The sequence below is a fragment of the Balaenoptera physalus genome (assembly GCF_965194825.1).
Source record: "Balaenoptera physalus genome assembly, chromosome: 4".
NCBI classification, from domain to species: Eukaryota; Metazoa; Chordata; class Mammalia; order Artiodactyla; family Balaenopteridae; genus Balaenoptera; species Balaenoptera physalus.
In genome coordinates this window covers 137,481,914-137,494,107 of record NC_138891.1, presented here as the reverse complement: position 1 = coordinate 137,494,107, position 12,194 = coordinate 137,481,914, and the positions used below count along the sequence as shown (strand labels likewise).

Here is a 12,194-nt window from a genome sequence, read left to right as displayed (position 1 = left end):
AATCAGGCTCCCGGATTTCAGACTATACTACAAACCTACAGTAATCAAGACAGTATGGTACTGACACAAAAACAGAAATATAGGTCGATGGAACAGGATAGAAAGCCGAGAGATAAACCCACGCACATATGGTCACCTTATTTTTGATAAAGGAGGCAAGAATATACAATGGAGAAAAGACAGCCTCTTCAATAAGTGATGCTGGGAAAACTGGACAGCTCCATGTAAAAGAATGAAATTAGAACACTCCCAAACACCACACAAAAATAAACTCAAAATTGATTAAAGACCTAAAAGTAAGGCCAGACACTATAAAACTCTCAGAGGAAAACATAGGCAGAACACTGTATGACATAAATCACAGCAAGATCCTTTTGACCCACCTCCTAGAGAAATGGAAATAAAAACAAAAATAAACAAATGGGACCTAATGAAACTTCAAAGCTTTTACACAGCAAAGGAAACCATAAACAAGATGAAAAGACAACCCTCAGAATGGGAGAAAATATTTGCAAATGAAGCAACTGACAAAGGATTAATCTCCAAAATTTATAAGCAGCTCATGCAGCTCAATATCAAAACAACAAACAACCCAACCCAAAAATGGGCAGAAGACCTAAATAGACATTTCTCCAGAGAAGATATACAGATGGCCAACAAACACATGAAAGGATGCTCCACATCACTAATTATTAGAGAAATGCAAATGGAAACTACAGTGAGGTATCACCTCACACCAGTCAGAATGGCCATCATCAAAAAATCTGCAAACAGTAAATGCTGGAGAGGGTGTGGAGAAAAGGGAACCCTCTTGCACTGTTGGTGGGAATGTAAATTGATACAGCTACTATGGAGAACAGTATGGAGGTTCCTTAAAAAACTAAATATAGAACTGCCATACTACACAGCAATCCCACTACTGGGCATATACCCTGAGAAAACCATAATTCAAAAAGAGTCATGTACCACAATGTTCATTGCAGCTCTTTTTACAATAGCCAGGATATGGAAGCAATCTAAGTGTCCATCGAGAGATGAATGGGTAAAGAAGATGTGGCACATATATACAATGGAATGTTACTCAGACATAAAAAGAAACAAAATTGAATTATTTGTAGTGAGGTGGATGGACCTAGAGTCTGTCATACAGAGTGAGGTAAGTCAGAAAGAGAAAAACAAATACTGTATGCTAACACATATATATGGAATCTAAAAAAAAAAAAAAAAAAGCTTCTGAAGAACCTAGGGGCGGGACAGGAATAAAGATGCGGACATAGGGAATGGACTTGAGGATACGGGGAGGGGGAAGGGTAAGCTGGGACGAAGTGAGAGAGTGGCATGGACATATATACACTACCAAGTGTAAAATAGATAGCTAGTGGGAAGCAGCTGCATAGCACAGGGAGATCAGCTTAGTGCTTTGTGACCACCTAGAGGGGTGGGATAGGGATGGTGGGAGGGAGACACAAGATGGAGGAGATATGGGGATATATGTATATGTATAGCTGATTCACTTTGTTATAAAGCAGAAACTAACACACCATTGTAAAGCAATTATACTCCAATAAAGATGTTAAAAAAAAAAAAAAAGGAAGACCAAGAACCCTGGTTGGTAATAACCCCACTGTGAATGGAATTCTCTGAGCCTGTGTGAGGAACACTGAGGGCTTCTGCCCTGATGTTGAAGGCGTAAGAATATTTTTAAAATTTGAGAGGATTGAAGCAGCCATAATGTTGATCTGAATGGGAGGTATTTTGGTGGATGGGTGGTAAAAGCATGTTTCCACCATTTGGATAAATTCAGAGTCTTGGATTTGGCAGAAGTTTGATTTTAAGAACTGGAACATGAGTCATCTCTAATGATCTTTAAATGAGCTGCAGGCTGAGCAAAGAAGAAGGCAACAGCCAGCCTCTGTGGCTGGAGAGGCCGGAGACTCTTGGAAGGACTTCTAAGAAATATGTTGATTGATCCCTTTTTTATTCGGGGTTTTTAAAATATAATATACCCCTCCCCCCTTTTAAAGGAGGGTGTGATGGGCACCAAGGCTTAGGAATAAGGGATGTACCTGGGAGAAGAAGGTCCGTGAGCTCTTTGGAATCCTGAAAGGAGCCTGGGGACGTCTGTGCACCTTGGAGGAAAGTTCTCAGTGCCCGTGGCTTCCGCAGGCGCTAACAGTAAGACCTGGGAGGTGGCCAAGGGTGCGCGGATCAAGCGAGATGCTCAAGGCCTCTGGGTCCTGTTAAGCTTCCTGCAGACAGGGTCAGAAACTACCAAGAAGTACCCTGGGCGTTTCGGCTTTGCAACTGCTTGGAGTGTCGTACCAGTAACACGGCGGCAGCACAGCATCTCGGGTCTCCCCATGTGGGAAATTACACTCTACCAAGTCGAGCACTGGGGTCTGAGCTGCCCCAAGCCCTGAAGTTTTTTCAAGCATCAGCGTGTTGCTTCAGTTTTAACCTCATGGTACTTTAACATTCAGTAAGTTGTAGCAGAGCCTCTGCGCCAGTCTGATCTTGTCCCCCAGAATGAAACCTGCAGTAGAACAGCCTGGAGAAGAGACACCCATGGGCAGAACAGCAGCAGCAACCTCTGGAGAGGCGCCCTTCCATATGGGGTGGGTCCTGCAGCCCAAGTCAAGCAGCTGAAATGACCCATCTCCTCTTTCCCCCCTACTATGCTTGTCCTCCTGGGCTCCAGATGGTCCTGGCTAAGACAGAGAAAAATGGGTACAGCAAATAGCCTCTTTCAAGAGGGACAGTTCACATTTTCTCTGCCAGTGTCCTCTGTTTCCCTCCATGAACCTTTGAATGGCTCAAGTTCCAGTCTCCTTTGGTGGAAGTGAGATGAAGATCACGGACATGCTTTGGAAAATTAAGAGCATTATAGAAACCCTGGGATTGTTTATTTTATTTTTTTAATTTTAATTTTTTTCTTATTAATTTTAGTTTTGGCTGTGTTGGGTCTTTGTTGCTGCGCGCGGGCTTTTCTCTGGTTGTGGCGAGCGGGGGCTACTCTTCGTTGCGGTGCGCGGCCTTCTCATTCAAGTGGCTTCTCGTTGTGGAGCACGGGCTCTAGGCACACAGGCTCAGTAGTTGTGGCACGCAGGCTCAGTAGTTGTGGTGCACGGGCTCAGTTGCTCCACGGCATGTGGGATCTTCCCAGACCAGGGCTCAAACCCGTGTCCCCTGCATTGGCAGGCGGATTCTTAACCACTGCGCCACCAGGGGAGCCCAGCCCTGGGACTGTTATCTTGCCCAACTGGCATTTGTTTTTTGGGAATTCTTGACTTTTCTCCATTACTGTGAACACGCTATTCAAGAATAAATCAAAAGTTCTCATAACCACTTAGAACCTGCGGAGAACTGCCAGCTGCCTTGATGAACTGCTTTATAGAGGCAATGAGCAAGTGCTTACAACTGCTGGAGATGCTTCCTAGGTCATGACTCAGGAAAGAACGAGAAGGAAGAGGGACGCTGTGCTCCTGAGGAGACTGTGCCATCCCAGGATGGTTGTGTCATGTGGCAGGGAAGAGCCCACGTGCCACAGTCTGCCTGCTGGGGCTGGAGCCCAACTTCACCATTAGCTGTGTAATCTTGAGCAAGTTACTTAACCTCTCTGGTCTCAGATTCCTGTTATGTATAATGGGGAAAGTGATTGTACCAGAGTTTGTCAGGATTAAGTGGGTGGGTCCAGTAGCACACTTAGAATAATTCAATAAATGCCGTACTTATTGTCATTTGTTTACGGTAATTGCATGTATGGGCGCTGAGCCCTGTGTAATGGGTACATTGCCCATTTATTCCTCACTGCAAGGGCAGAGGCATTACCCCATTTTATACAGAAGAAAAATGGAGGCCCTGAGAGGTGACATCTCTTGGTATGCTAGTAAGTGGCAGAGCTGGAGTTTTTACTAACCCAAGACGATTTAGCGCCCATAACTCATTCAGAGTTCACCTTAAAAGGTTATCAGTAATATTTTAAATAACTGATTAATACAGTCTGCGGTCCTTGACATTTGCAGTATTTTTAAAAAATTGAAGTATAGTTGTTTTACAATGTTGTGTTACTTTCAGGTGTACCGCACAGTGATTCAGTTGTGTATATATAACTGATTCTTTTCCATTATAGGTTATTACAAAACAACCTTTTTTCCCTTATAGGTTATTACAAAATATAACAAAATATTGAGTTCCCTGTGCTAGGCAGTAGGTCCTTGTCTATTTTATACATAGACATTTGCAACATTTGAGGAAAGTACACAGGCTTCCTGGGTAGCACGGGCTGTTCTGGAAGCATCTGTGTGGCTCTACCAGGCTTCCATGGTCCAGCTCCTTGCCTGTGTTCCTAACTGCCTACAGGACAGCTCCACTGGGGACCCCGCAGATACCCCAATTTCTACAGGTCCCAAATCTCATTACCTTCTTCCAAAACCTTTTCCTCCTTCCATGGTAACTCAGATGAATGGCCTCTCAATCCTCCCCTCCATTCTGGCTGGAAATGGTGGCTCCATCTTTGACTCTCACCTGCACTTAAAACTGGTAGCCACGTCTGGAGGACTAATGTCCACAAGTCTCTTGACTCTTTCTGTCCCCATTGCCAGTTGGGGCCAATGTTAGGTAGGGTAGGCAGAGCTGGTATAACAACTAGATCTCAAAGCATAAAATGACACACAATTAATAGATGGTTAGTTTTTGCTCACGTAACAGTACTGGGTGAGTAAGCTGGTCATGGTGTGGCTCTGTGCACACAGCCATTCATTCAGGGATTCAGGCTGATGGAGTTTCAATCATGTTCACTGGGCTTCCAAGGATACTCTGAGCTCAGCATCATCACCACCAGCTGGAAAGGAAAAGGCAACGAAGAGGCACTCTGGCAGCTTGGATGGGAAGATCTGACACATGAGTCCAGCACTTCTGATCACATCCCACGTGATCACAGCCAACTGCAAGAGAGGGGGTAACTTGGACATCACCAACCCTGCAGGCTTGCTGTTGTCTTCAGAACAGTATCCTTAACGTGGCATTCAGAGGCCTCCACAGCACGATCTAGTCTAACATGCCTGCTTATCTTCTGCTCTAAGCCTCCAACAGCCTCGGCCAACCCTGGCAGATCCCATGCTCCTTCTGGAACGGGCCATGCCCACTGGCCAGCCTGTGCCCCTGCTCTGATCAGGGCACTGTTTCTTGTCACTCATGGTCTGAGTCCTGCTCCTCCTTTAAAATGTTGTTCAAAGGCAACCTTCCTCTTGAAGTCCCTTCATGCTGTCCTCAACTGAAAAAGATTCTTCTCTGCCCTCTTCTCCCCCCTCATACACTTCTCCTACAGCCAGAGGAGAAATAGATTGGTCATGCTTCCTATTACAGCTCCTTGTTCAATCCCTTGTCAGACGGAAAGCTCTCCTTGTGTTTTGTCTTCCTCTTAATGCAGAATAAAGCCAACACACCAAAGCTTTCATCACCCATTTTTCATAGATATTCCTAGGTTTCATTTTTGTTTCTCTTCCCCACGGCTCGGTCTGGCCACCTAGAAACATCCCTATGTCCTTTCACATTTCTGTACCTTTGCCTCTGCTGGTTTCTCTACCTGGGAGGCCAAGATGGCATCTCCATCGTCTGGTGAACTGGTGATTACATCATGTGATGCATTCCTCAGCCTTCCTTCTACCATGGGTGTCCACTCCTCTGGTAGAACCTGTGCTCACCTCTATTCTAGTCCATTATCCCAACAGATGTGAACTCCTTGAGAACCAGAACATCCTGATAGGTTTTCTGGAGACATGATGTGAGCCTAATGTTTGGTGCGTAGAAGGATTAAATCAGCATTTCTTGAGTGAGGGCGCCCACCCAGCCGAGTTCATTCTTGTTGTTGGAGAACTGTGCGGATAGATTGCTTGAATCTAATGATAGTGCAGTCAGGCCTTCTCAAATGAACAGTTTCTTTTGTCATTTGATGCCCCTACTAAGATGGCAGAGTGCAAGCACATTTTTCACTTATCAAAGAGGCCCAGGGTAGGTGAAAATCTGGGGAAAACCCAAATCACATAATGAAATACCAGAGAAAAAAGAAAAGAAAAGAAGTCTAGGAAAATATATGTGAACAATGAACTTCACATTCTTGAACTGCTTCTTTTTGTAAAAAATTGAAACATCTCCAAAGAATACAGCCTTCAGAAACTTGGCCCAGGTGTATTTAATTTTCCAGAACAATATACTGATGATTATCATCTGGGAGGGTGAATTCTTAACCCTTGGAGGCCGATACCTACTGTTTGTTAACCACCCTGAAAGCTTTAGGGTTTTTGCCAAGGCAAGAAAATGTCAGGGGGTTAAAGATCGAGGTTCAGTAAACTTAGAAGAAAAGAGCTCTGGGTTGGCTTGGAGTTGGTTCAGGTAGAGGAGATGGAGCAATACTGGTAGGGTCTTCAGAAGTGAAGCAATACAGGTGGGGTCTTCCGAAAGAGTAAAAGAGAGTTGGATGCATGTCAGCACCTTGCATATTTCATGGGATTAGGTTCTTGAACATCTTCTAAATCATCTGATTTGGGGCAGGAGAAGCCAGCCACATATCCATTTTTCACTTTTATTTAAAACTTGAGTTTAGACTTCTGTTGTTCTGATTGCAATGCAAATTCAGAATATCATATATATTCTTTCAAGTTGAAATTTTTAAAGGAAACAAAGAAATAAACTTTGAGCTCTAGTGCTGGAAAGAACAGTCTGGTAGCTTTTGGGGAAGGTGCTAGTCTTTCTGCATGAGGGTTCTATCCTTGCATTGTTAGATTTTTAGTTCTCTAAAGATGCATCATGAAAGCTTGATTTTAAATGTAGGCTCACATGTGAGATGGATGCTCATTTTTTTTTTTTTTCTTTTCAAATGAACGAGTAATTATCAAAACAGAAAAAACACGTGACTGGAGTCCTTTTAGCATTTAAGCAAGCATCCTCTGGCAGCTCACAGCCGGGCCATAGATCTAGTGGCTATTCTCAGCCGAGAAATTCTGTGTGGTTGGGCAGGACACACCTCTTCCCATCTTCCTTCGGAAACATGATGTGGCTTTTGCCACACGTCAGAAAACCTGTGTCAAGTCTCACTTCCTCAGACATCTTGAGGAAAGGCCGAGGACTATATTTTTCCCAGTTAGTTGGAAATTTCCAACAGTGTTTAAGATGGTTGGAGGGGCTACATAATTTGTAAAAGATATGAAACGCATGGATATTTGTGAGATCTCCTAATCATTTTGCAAAACTGTAGATAGGCCCAATTTCTGTCTGATATTCTTTGGCACATTTGCATTTTGTCGTGAAAGCTCTAGAATGTTTTGGAATGACATTTTCCTTCGTTCTTTCTCTCATCACCACCCCCACCATTGACTTTCCATTTGAAACTCAAGATTCTCAGGGTGGTGATATAAAAGGAAGACGCCCAAATATTTGTACCCTCTCTTTCTACAGAATTTTCTAGAAATAACAAAGGCTAGGATCTTTGTAGCATTGCTGTAGGACTCTGACCTGGGATGCAGAAGCCCTTCTGCCCTTCCCTAGCCATGCCCTGGAATTTTGTCCTATAGACTCTTTTTAAGGTTGCACTTGAGGCTCTCATATCCTCCTATTAGACATGTAATATACCTTTTCACATGCATCCATTTCATCATTAATTCAACAGCTATTTACCAAGTGCCTACTTTTCACTAGGCACTGGCCTTGGTAATCAGGGTATAATGGTGCACAAACCAGACACAGTCCCTGCTCTCATTGGGCTCACAGGCTACTAGAGGAGCAATTACAACAGTCACAACAGTGAGGTGGGGGGGGTGATAAATGCAGACTGAAAGGAAAGCACTGAAGAAAGAGATATGGTTCCATGAACATATGGAGCCACACTGAACCACATGGAACGTAAGAATCTGACCAAGACTATTTCTTAGGGAGGAATTTTTGAGCAGAGATTTGAAGGGCAAGTAGGAATTGTCCAGACGGAGGTGGGGTTAGGCGAAAGAGATTGTCTGGGAGGAGGAAGAGCATGAGCAAAGACCCTGTGACAGGAGTGGGCATATATTTGAATGGAGACCCTGGCTGGAGCTCAGAGTAGGTAAACGGCTGTGAGGTCAAATCATGGTGAGTGTTCTAGGCCATGCTCAATGTTTCCTCCTTTACCTGAACAATAGGAAGCCAAGGAGGAATTTAAGGTGGAATGTTGAGTTTTGAGAAGATCATTCTGGAAACCATGGGGAAGAGATTAGGGCAGGTTCAGGGAGGATGCTGGGGAGTAGTTCATGAAAAAAATGTCAGTGTCTTGGGTTTGTAGGTTGGTGGCCATGGAATTGGAGAGAAGTGAACAGACCTAATTATTATTAGGAGGGAAAATGGACAGGAGTTGGTGATGGGTTGGCTGTGATGTGTGGGTGGGAGGTGGAGAAAATGGGGCCAAGGATGGCTCCTCAGATTCTACTCAACAAAACTGGATGTAGGAAGGACCATTCCCTGAGAGAGGAGACACTGGAGGAGGGAAGAAGGACTGGGACTGGGAGAGAAGATCTTAAGATCAGATTTGGACAAGTGGCATTTAAGATGCCACATGGAATTTATGGTTCTGAAATCCATAGGTGAGATCTGGGCTGGAGATACACATTTTGAAGTCATCTGTAAATATCCAGTTGGATGTTCAAAATTCTCCAGGTGGGCTCAGTTCGGTTGTATTTAAGTCAGGATACTGTACTAAATTTACAAGGTAGCGAAATTACTTCACACGTCTAAATTCTCTGCTGATGCGAGGACAATTGTAAGCCTCAGTGGTCTTCACCTACTGAGGGTGAAGTAACAAACATAATTTTTACTCTTAAATCAGTATCTCTGTAAGCCTTTCTGTGTCTTGGAGCAATTCCTTTCACAAATGATACTACCTTATCCCAAGCCACACTCAAAGAGGAAATATTGGTTTGGCCAAAAAGTTCGTTCGGGTTTTTCTGTAACGTCTTATGAAAAACCCAAACGAACTTTCTGGCCAACCCAATAAATGGTGGCAAGCATGGCGATGGGCTGAAGAAGCGGCCTGTATGGGTTTCATGTGGTGCATCTCTTGTTTCAGACATCCTTACTCAAGCACCTCATGCTCCCATGCTACATCAGTAATGCCCAGCTATTAACTGCAAAGGTTTAAAAAATCTTTAAAAAAACAATCCCCAAATTGTTTTAAAAAATGCAAAATACTTCTTACCTCTCAACATTTTCAAGGATCCCCAAACCAATTAATATTTTGAAAAGACTTGGTCCTATAACATAATAAATTACATTCTAAAAGTTGGGTCATTGATACGGGGCATAATATTACCACTACCACCACGATTACTGACCACTAGGCTGGACATTAACTCACTTAAATCTATTTGGTAGGTGGTGTTATTTCTCCCATTTTCCAGTGAGAATATGGATGCTTTCAGAGGATACAGAGCTAGTAAATGGCAGGATAAGGATTTGAAATGAGTTGTGCCTGACTCCTAAGTCAGTGACCTTTAGCAGAGGGGGGCTCACTTCTGGGGACTTGACACTTATTTTATTACTTATTTTCTTTTGCCCCATAGATGGTTCACTCTCTCCTTAGAACTAGACCTTTTGAATGGGTCTTTATTCCATTCCTGCTTTATTTAAACAGTCAAAATGTAGACTAGCCACCTGAAAAACAGGGTTTTGAAGGTGGTCTGTCAACCCATTACCCCCTCCTCTTTCTAAAGTGTCTTGAAGACAAAAGCCACCATATGAATGCTAACTATCATTGTCTTCATTCAGAACCATGAAAGAAGCTGCTGGTTGGAGATGAGTGAGCTTCTGTCTCTGAAAACTGAATTTTTGTTTCTTAGCTGACATATATGGAACCAGAACTCTACCATGGTGGGAAAGATAAATCCCTTGACTCTGAAAAATGAATTTGAAGGGTGGTTGGTTGGAGAGCTCAGCTACTGTGTTGGGTCCTAGTCTGAGGGGTGGAAGGAAGAGAGAGAGAGAGAGAGAGAGAGAGAGAGAGAAAGAGAGAGAGAGAGAGAGAAGAGGAGAGGAGTACTCCTCAGATATTTGTTTCAGTTGGGAAATAGGGACATTTTATGTACGGAATCTTATACTTACCATACATAGTGCTTTTTGCCCAGAAGGCTCTCAAAAGAATGCATTCTTTTTTCTTTCTTGTCCACACCCATCAATGATAATCAACGCCACTTGGGTGATTCTGGAAGCTAGTCTAAACCAGCTACGCTACTTAATAGTTGTGGGAATGGGTAGAAGAATAGTTTCTTCATTGAGAACTATTAGAGGAATTTATAGGCTGTCAGGGTGTAATTAGCTGTGAAAGATTTGGCAGGGACATGAAACTGACATTCTTCTCTCATCTTTTAACCCCGCCTCTTTCCATAACTGGCACATCTTCCCCATGTCCTGGCATTGTTGTTGTGTTGTTCTGCTCTTTGAATCTCTGCCCTGGCTTGGTTGTTCTGAAACCTACTATGTTGTCGTTCCCTCTGTGTTTCTATGAGCTCTGTTAATTGCTCCTCCACTTGATACTATATTTGTTGCTCTAACCTTCCTTTCCTAAGATATGGATCCACCTGAGCAATTATGTCAGACAGGCTTTCTGCCGTTTTGCATCTGTGCTTACATGGATGTGTATGACTTAAGGCCTAAAAATATATTTTATTGGTTACTGGCTATAGAAAGTCAAGTTTGACCCAGTTAGAAGTTATCAGCATTACTTAAAAGAATAGGCTTATTTATCTATATACATTTGAAATATGTATATTTGGGGGATAAAGACTACTTTGAAATTTGAGGTTCAATTGTCATGAGTTTGCTTAGGTACTCACTTTGAATAAAACTAACAACCTGTGGAAAATTATGACTCTTTGTTTCCGTTTGGATTAATGCTGCTTATAGAAAATAAGTTCCCAGAGGGCAGGGCTATAGCTCATGGATATTTACAACACCCGCTGTGAAAGAATGCCCTGTTCTTAGTAGACACTGAAATGAATGCTTTAGAAATAGTGATAGTTTTGCAGTTCCTCAAAAAATTAGACATAGAATTACCATATGATCCAACAATTTCACTCCTAGGCTTATACACCAAAGAATTGAAAACAGGTACTTAAATACATGTACACGAATGTTCATGGCAGTGCTATCATGACAGCCAAAAGGTGGAAACAACCCAGATGTCATCAACAGATGAACAGATAAACAAATTGTGGTATACACATACAACGGAATATTATTCAGCCTTAGAAAGGAATGAAATATTGATACACACTACGATATGGATGAATCTTGAAAACATTATACTTAGTGAAAGAAGCCAGACACAACAGGTCCCATATTGTATGATTCTGTTTATATGATACATCCAGGATGGGTAAAGCCATAGAGACAGAAAGCAGATTAGTGGTTGCTGGAGCAGGGGAGAAGGGAAATAGGGAGTTAACTGCTTAGTGAATAAGTGCCTTTTTTTGGGTAATGAAAATGTTTCGGATCTAGAGGGAAATGGTTCACAATACTGTGACCATACTAATTGCCACTGAATTGTGCACCTTAAAATGGAAAATTTTATGTTACGTGAATTTCACCTTAATAAAAGTAAGGAACCACAGCAAACACCCACTGAGCATTTGCTGTGAAGCAGGCATTGTATTAAGCATTTCACATAATTCTCTCGTTGAGGTCACATGCCCCTCTGTGATGGGTGATGAATTCCTTCCATTTTACAGATGGAGACCCTGACAGAAGCCCAGAGAAATTAAGCAACATACCCTCCTTCTGACAAGCTTTCCAGAACCTTGAATTCCCAGAGTTAAGTACGGTGACTCGAAGAAACTTGGAGGTAGGTGGTTCTGAACTGCTTCAAGTTTGAAAGAACACCTTTCGGCTCTGAATTTGGACACTGGGTGATCAGGGATTCAGAGGCTGTGGTTCTGTGTTTGAAAGGAATGTTTGCAGTTCTGGGTGGATGCAGAGGTGTGCTTTAGAATTCTTTGCGGATGATGAAATTTGAAAGGCCAGGGAGACTTCCTGGTGGGGTCTCATGATTAGGGGTTTCCTGGAGGGGAGTGTAGGCAGGCTGGTGTTAGGATGGATACACAGGATCTTTCAAAGTGGCATTTGGTTCTGAATTCATACTTGACTGGTCGCTCCTCAAGTTTCCTTGTAAATTTTTCATTTAT

The 12,194-nt window shown here is 42.9% G+C and overlaps 1 protein-coding gene across 1 annotated transcript in view; it reads left to right on the top strand.

Annotated features, from left to right (window-relative positions):
* SETD4 (SET domain containing 4) overlaps positions 1–12,194 on the top strand; it is a 586,654-nt gene that overhangs the window by 170,736 nt on the left and 403,724 nt on the right. Inside the window, exon 16 of the mRNA XM_082458843.1 lies at positions 11,742–11,854. The gene's annotated coding sequence lies outside the window, so the exon portion shown is untranslated. The remainder of the gene's footprint in view (positions 1–11,741; positions 11,855–12,194) is intronic.